The sequence below is a fragment of the Lynx rufus genome, unplaced genomic scaffold (assembly GCF_022079265.1).
Source record: "Lynx rufus isolate CCGP_SWC_20201006 ecotype Redwood Valley unplaced genomic scaffold, mLynRuf1.p SCAF_15, whole genome shotgun sequence".
NCBI classification, from domain to species: domain Eukaryota; kingdom Metazoa; phylum Chordata; class Mammalia; order Carnivora; family Felidae; genus Lynx; species Lynx rufus.
Window position 1 is genome coordinate 14,965,402 of NW_025814829.1, and position 8,616 is coordinate 14,974,017.

General features: G+C 30.8%; 1 long non-coding RNA gene across 1 annotated transcript; it reads left to right on the top strand.

The window, feature by feature from the left end:
• The first annotated feature begins 81 nt into the window (after window positions 1-81).
• LOC124509948 (uncharacterized) lies at window positions 82-8,396 on the top strand. The gene is made up of 2 exons (XR_006961546.1): window positions 82-1,950; window positions 8,167-8,396. It is a non-coding gene; the product is annotated as an uncharacterized LOC124509948 (long non-coding RNA).
• The last annotated feature ends 220 nt before the right edge of the window (window positions 8,397-8,616 follow it).

The window sequence follows — 8,616 nt, forward strand, 5'->3', positions numbered from 1 at the left end:
AGAGAGGGAAAGAAAGAGAATCCTAAGCACGCTTTGCACTGTCAGCACAGAGCCAGACACAGGAGTCAATCCCATGAACCATGAGACCATGACCTGAACTGAAATCAAGAGTCAGGTGCTTAATCGACTGAGCCACCCAGGCATCCCTGCAAGCTTTCTGATATCATCAGAAAAATCATGGGCTGATTTTCACAGCATTGTTCTAGGACTACAAATACATATTATGTAGGGTTTTTTTTTATTTGTAATACTTCACAGATGTGTCCAATATCTTGTTTAAAATATTCAATGGGACCCTTCAAAAACATACCAAGGATAATGTGGCCACAAACAGAAAACAAAATAAACATTTGGAGAAGTGAAAGAAGCCGAGTAAAACTGTGCAGACAGTACTGAGCAATGGCTGAAGGAACTGCAGAAGTATATAATAAAAGTCTGAGATCTTGAGAACCTCAGCGCCTGGGCTCCCTAAACAGATGTATAAGCCTCAGAAATTCATTTAACTTCTAAACATATCTATCTTAACCATGTTTTGTTTAATCAAACAGCTCAGCATTTCTAATTCTAATCCTCTTTATGGTCCCTACATTTACTGATTCTAAGTACATCACCTGATATTCTCCGAAGCACCTCTTGATTAATGCCCAAGGAAGGAAAAGAGGCAATTATGTATAGTTAATGAAGGAAAACTTCAGACTAAAAGTTAATATGGGATATTGGTCTAATAGTAAGGAATAATTTTATAGAAAACTTAGAAATACATGAAAGGAAAGAAACCACAGGAAATGTAGCTTACATTTTTTTGACTGATCATATGTATAAAACAGAATGTCTTTAAATGGCTTGAATAAGATAATTTGGAGTATCTTGAAGTCCATAGACAAAAGTCAATACCTATGCTGCCATATTTTGTATATAATAGAAATTCAATACGTGAATATGGAATCAAATGGAAGCAAAAGGAAGCATTATGAGGAAAATTCACATTTCAGCAAAGAATAAAGGCATACTTTAATTGAATGTGGCATATTTTATTTGAATCCTGGGTCTGCCACTTATCAAGTGTAGTATGTTGGGAAAGTTACCTAAATATACCTAAATATTTTGAACTTCAATTTCTCATTTGTGATATTGAAATAAACATTCACAGTGATCTTAAGATGATTAAATTTTAAAATATTTGTAAAGTGCCAAGTATAGATTCATTGAGTTAGTGCATGAACATTAAAATATCGGAATTATTCTCAATATTTACATATCACAGTTTAATTATGATATAAATTTTCCTAATGTTTATGTTAAAAACAAATATATGTTCCTTGAGAATAATGAGATTTTTCTTGAATAAAATACGGGGGCGGGAGAACAGTTCTTGCTCTCACCTAATCTTTTATAAATTTTCCCTCCATTGAAAAGTAAGTAATGACATTTTAGTCATATAAAAATATTAGAAAATTATAAGCTAAAATATTCTTCTAAAGAAAAGCTGAAAAAAACTTAACTTATTAATTATGTGCAATGAAGTCCTTCTCTAGGAGAAAAAAAAAGGACAAAGCATATTAAAGATACATACTTCCAAAAGTGCTCACAGATTTAACAATAACATTAGCTAAAATTTAAACACATTAATTTTATTTTCACTGTGTTACATTGATTGGTCTTCTATTTAATTTCCTTGCTTTTTAATTATTATCTATCTATAAAAGAGAAAACAAATACAAAGATCCTTGCCAATTTAACCATGGGTTTATTCATAAACATTAACTGGAATCTTTTCAATAATGAAAATTAAAGATAATGTAACATAGCCAAACCCAGCTTCTGTTGCATGTTGAATGAATGAACAAATATTTATTGAACACTTTGTGTTTGACTGGTACAGTTAACTGCTGGACATTCAGAAGTGAATCAAGCAGAGTGAAAGGGAGAGAGAAAGAAACTTTCTTCATGGTATGTTCTCTGATAAAATTTGCATAATACAATATTCAGCTAAAAGCCATGCTTTACACAAGATGTTCCTTCATATTTATACCAGATAGTAAATCCATCCATGACTGATGATGCAGATATCATTTATCTTTTGAAGCTAAGAGTTGGATAGCTAATTTCTTCACTTGTTTAAGAGAAACACAGTAGTCCCACTAACTTGTACAAATTTCGTGCACCTTTTATAAAATGAAAGAGGAACAAAAAGCATACACATATCTAAGAATACATTTTATTTAAGACTGAGGGGTTATGTTAATTTCATGTGTTTTTACTTTATAAACAACCAATTGTACAAAAGTCCTTTGTAGAGTAAAAAAAAAATCTAAACAACATTTTAAAAAATCATATCATTTGAGGAACAATAGAGAAAAATGAACAGCACAAGTAGAAAAATATTGCATATGAAAAATAATGAGCCAGTATTAACTGTGCTTTTAAAAGATATGACCATTTTACAGAAAATACACATATTTTTGTGGAACCTTGCCTTCAAATTGAATTTTGTAGAGTGGAAATGAAACTTTTAGAAGTAATAACCAAGGGAAATATTTAAAATATCACAAATTTAGTAAAAACAACAGTATTAACTTTCAGATAGTCTGTTTACAGTCCATTTCTGATATCACTAGCAATACACAAAAATAAATAATAATCAAAATAAATATCCTTTTTGCTAGAGCAAGGAAGGAGATAGAAAATATTTGGAAAGATGGCCATCAACATGTAAAACCCAATAATTATCTTCTGAACATTGAACTATTGTTACCTGTAGAGGAATTAGAATATTTAAATATGAATTCAAATGATGTCAAATCAGTATTAACAATATCTGTAATACATTTATTTAATAACCTATAGTTTGGAATACTCTATACCTAATTTATCCTTATTTTATCATACAGAACCCCTGAAGTTCAATAAATATTGGCTATACTTCACCTTTGTTCCAGTCACTGTACTGGATGGTAGGAATGCAAAAGTGAAAAACATAGAGTATATTGTTGAGGATATTACACCTGATGATACTCCTATGTAGGCAAACACATAAACTAGTCATTTCAATCCAACATGCAAAACAGTCACAGATATCTTGCTATCCCTATCTCTAAAAAATTGCCAGACATTTTCATGTGATGTAACAAAACACCGGAGTCATACCTTTGTGTCTTCACAATACGTCTGAGTATATTTTGTAGTATGAGGTGAGATATTGAATTGTTATCTTGCCATTGAAACTTGCTTTAAAATGCTTGTCTCTATAAACCTGAGATCTCATGGAAGAGATAAATGGACTTCATTCACATTATGATTTGATTCATTAAAGGCTACCTTTAAGTAGGAGATTTCAGAAAAGTATTTAGGTTTTATTGACAAAAAATTACTTAACATAGAGGCTTTGGAAGTAGATCTTTAATAGAAAGTGACAAGCAGAGTATTGAGACTCTGGTAAATGAATATCAACCAAAAAATCAGATTAATGATATCTGAAATTATGAAATATTCATTGAAAAATCATTATTGAAACCATAACATTTTACTTATTTATATTATTTATAAGCATATTTATTGTGAAATAAAATTAACATTCTCTAAAAGGAATCACATGCTTATGAAGGAAACAATAACCTTGCAATTTGATCCACTAACATTATTTGCTAGCCATTTATAGTGTATTTTCTTGTTTGTTTTTTCTCCAAATGGCTATTTTGCCAAGAATTTGTAAGTAAAAGATGATTTCAGGATGGTATACACATATATATAAATATACCAGTAGTGTGATTTTTAAAAAAAATAATAATAATTACCATTATTTTTCAGTCTACTGGGTAAACTGTATTCTCTCTGCCACACAGTATCACAGTTTCTTCATCATTGAAGAAAGTCTTATATAGGCAAATGTTTGGGGTGATATAAGACAATATTTATACTTTGCAAAAAATTTTGACTTGAAAATTAGAATCTCTATTTAAACAGATAAAAATAGAGAGAAATCAATAAGATAGTAATTTTTGTGCTTTAAAAATAATATAAAAAGAAGCATTTTTTAAATCCCTGAATATTGCAAATAGTATTGTGTTTAGCAACTGTATCTGCCTAAGAAAGGAAATGATATCATTTAATCTTCATTTTTTCACTTTTCATACAGAATCTATGAATGTTTTAGAAATTTAGGAATAACTTAGATTGGGGCCTCCATTTTCTTGAATGGCTGAGTCAGAAAGATTACATAAGATTACATAATTATCATAGAACATATCATATTCTCAGCTAATAAATATCTTTCTCAGCTAATTTTCCAGCAAATATTTGAAACATGTCCAAGTGGTCTTGAAGTCATCGGTAAAGGTTAAATGGGGGGAAAATATCTTAATTTTAAGAACATGCATATTGGCAACAAAAGCAATGTATGCATTCTGGAAAACAAGAATGCATTATAGAAAACTGAAAATTATCATAATCTGAATCACAATCTCTGATATCACATCATGGTTTTATTTTTTTTTTTTTAATTTTTTTTCAACGTTTATTTATTTTTGGGACAGAGAGAGACAGAGCATGAACGGGGGAGGGGCAGAGAGAGAGGGAGACACAGAATCGGAAGCAGGCTCCAGGCTCCGAGCCATCAGCCCAGAGCCCGACGCGGGGCTGGAACTCATGGACCGCGAGATCGTGACCTGGCTGAAGTCGGACGCTTAACCGACTGCGCCACCCAGGCGCCCCACATCATGGTTTTAAAAAGTACTATAAACATATCTAAGAGAAACAGTTTTTAATTCTACATATGATTTAAAGACAAATATAATGTATGAAGAAAATAAATTGAAGAAAAAAGACCTAATCTTTCAATTCAGAACAAGCATTTTAGTGCACGTGTATATTTCCTTCTAATTGTTCTAAAATCTATTTACTATTGTCATCATTCTAATGATGGATTATAAACATGAATATTAATTAAGAGAATTCTGTTGATAACAAAAAATTAAATTTTCAAAATAATATTGAAGTTTGGAAAGAATAAATTCTCTTTATTTTAAAAATATAATTTATAATATCAATTTGAACTAGAGCAATAAAGCCATGAACAAAATATAGCCAAATCTCAAATATGACAGGTGATAATATACTTGAAGTAAAAGTATATGTGAAAGCAGTATGTGAAAAAAATTAATGGATTACAAGGTATGAAGATAAGGGATGAGGAAGAGTGAAGGAAGTCCAAAAGCAGAAAGATAGACATGAGGTATACAATAATGGCTTTTAAAAGTCAGTATATTTTTAGTTATAATGCTCTGGAGAGGCACCTGCCTGGCTCAGTCAGTGGAGCATGTGACTCTGGATCTCGGGGTGGTGAGTTCCAGCCCTACGTTGGGAGGAGAGATTACTTAAAAATAAAATCTTTGGAGCACCTGGATGACTCAGTCAATTGAGTGCCTGACTTCAGCTCAGGTCATGATCTCGTGGTTCATGAATTTGAGCCCCACATCAGCCGGCTGCTGTCAACACAGAACCTGCTTCAGATCTTCTGCACTTCTCCCTCTGCCCCTCCCCCACTTGTGCTCTCTTTCTCAAAAAAAAAAAAAATTTTTTTTAAAGAAAGAAAACATTGCATGTTGTTTTTGAACAAGGACAAATTGGCAAGAGTTGAAATTTTCTATTCAAAGCATGACACTGTTCTGGTAAGGGAAATCCACTCCATTATGGGGAAACTGCCTTGGACAATTTGCAGATTTCTTACATTTTATTCCAACACTTAACACTAGTGCTGAAAGGAGATTTAGAGATTGTGTCCATCAATTTTCACATTTTATAAGTCAGGATAGTAAAGTCATCTCTAGAACAGTTAGAACAATAATAAAGAATTTGTGTGAAAACATGATTCCAATATCAACCAATATAATTTATTTATTCATCTCATCAATAAAAATTTATCAGTACCTACTAACTATCAGGATTTTCTTCTGATATAAAATACATTATCAGATGAGTATACCAAATACACCATCCTTTCAAAGAAGTCATCTAGTTTGCTTTACTGAAAATTAAACCTTAATCAAAAATCAAAATAAAACTAGATTCTACCCTTCAAATCTATTTTTGCTGATTTATATAAATATATAAGTAAATATAAGTATATAAATATATACATAAATTTTAGTGAATACACACATGTACATATATAATTGTTTAAAGACATATTAAATTAATTATTTTTGTTTTATTTATAAAAATCTAAAGACATAATTAAATTGAATGGCAATTTTTGAAGCAATGAAAATTCACAGAAGTTTATTTTATGGAAGAAATGAAGTAAATTAATTGCCAGGCATACCTCAGAGATATTGCTGGTTCAGTTCCAGACTAGTTCAATAAAGAGAATATCACAATAAAGCAAGTCAAGTGAACTTTTGGTTTACCAGTCATATAATACTATGCTCACACACTTCTGTATTCTATTAAGTGTGCAATAGTGTTTTAAAAAAAACAATGTACATATCTTAATTAAAAAATACTTTATTGCTAAAAAATGCTAACAATCATCTGAGCTTTTATCAAGTTATAACTATGGATCATGGATTACCATAACAAATAGAATAATATAATGAAAAAGTTTGAAGTATTGCAAGAATTATCAAAATGTGACACAGAGATAAAGTAAGCAAGCACTCTTGGAACAATGGTGCTGGTAACTTGCTCAAGCAGGGTTTCCACAAGCCTTCAAATTCTAAAAAATGCAATATCTGCAAAGCATAATAAAGTCAAGTTCAATAAAATAAGGCATGTGTGTGCATTTATTAGCTAGTACCTGATTTTTCAGTCATAATTCATAACAGTATTATAATTTTAATCATATGTATAGATAGATAGATAGATAGAGATATATATGTGCAATTCCCAACTTCTTGACCTTTGTAACCACTGAAATACTTACTATTATGCTTTACATTAAAATTGTATATTTAGTTTATATGACTACTCAGTTATAACATACTAAGCTAAGTAGTTTGGTATTTGGCTCTTATACTGAGGACGTGTGTCATATATTAAATGGGCTAATCGCTTAAATTCATTTTTAAATAGAAACTACCTTAATTTTTAAATATTTGGTTGAATAATTTTAATAAAACATAACTGGAGCTCTGCTGATTTATTATTTTGTTTTATAAAAAATCTCATTCCTTCTTTCATACTTTATATATACTACATATACTTAAATGCTAGAATGAGTAATGCCAGTTAAAATTAATAATATAAAAAGTGGACATTTAAATTATAAGTTTTGGAGCGCCTGGGTGGCTCAGTTGGTTAAGCATTCAACTTCGGCTTAGGTCATTATCTCATGGTTTGTGCTTCAAGCCCCATATTGGGCTCTGTGCTGACAGCTCAGAGCCTGGAGCCTGCCTCAGATTCTGTGTCTCTATCTCTCTTTGCCCCTCTCCCTCCTGTGCTCTGTGTGTCTCTCTCTCAAAAATAAATAAACATTAAAAAATTAAAAAAATAATAAATTGTAAGTTTTGACCATAGACATTAATTTTTCTCTTCCATATTATAAGGCTAAGTCTTTAGCAAAGATATAAAATGGGTTGTTTGCTCAAGTCTCCTCAAAAGGTAAGTGATAATTCTGACCAGACTTGACCTCAATGAGGAAAAAAAAGGGGGGGTTCAGATACTAAATGTAAAATCACAATTATACATTTGAAAATTTGTGATTAAATATTCTTTTTAAAACCTCTAATTATGCTACATAAAGTAAAGGAGCACGTAAAGTCATAGTAAAACAATGGATTGTTTAGAAGGAAATGTAGGATTGGACAAAAATGGCAAGGAGGAGAAGGGAAGTTCTGGGAGACATGACAATCTCTATGAAAAATTCCTCAAGTGGGAAAGAATTTCGTACATGTATTGATATATGTAACTGAATCATACAATTTATTAAGCAATTATGGAATCTACTTATATATTTTTTTGTTTCTCAACCCCTAACGTCAACAAGCTTGACAATTTTACCACTTCATATATGGCTATTCTTTCTTCTACTTCTTTTAAAATTAAAATTCCTAAAAAATAAACTGGATCTCTTGATTTTATAGATTTGGTTATTTTATCTCTCAGACCTCATCTTCCTAAACTAAGTAATAATTGAGATTATTCTAAAATATGTAAACTCTCTTTTTATAGGTGTGTTCCCTTTAAACCTGGCTTACAAACAAAACTTTCTGGGTGCACAAGTAAACACCAACGCTTCTATTTTTGATGCCATGCATGATGTTACATTAAAAAATACTTTAATATGAAAATTGAATCAGGATGTTTGGATAAAAGAAATAAAGTCCATGTAATATGATTTCAGAGTGTTGAAAACAAGATGCTATGTGAATTTAAAATAAATGGTGCATAGGAAGCTCAAAGTTTTTCTCCTTCTTTAGTATACAAGACATCACTGCCACCAGGCATCATGAGGTTACATTTGCAAATTTTAGGAGAAAGCTGAGATTTTGTGAATAGAAAACACACATCCTGTAGTTTTATTTTCCTCAGAAATCATCAAGATTTAACAACTATTCTGAAAGCACTCTCAGATAAAACAGAAAACAGTTTATTATTTGTAGTAACATGGAAAATAGCATA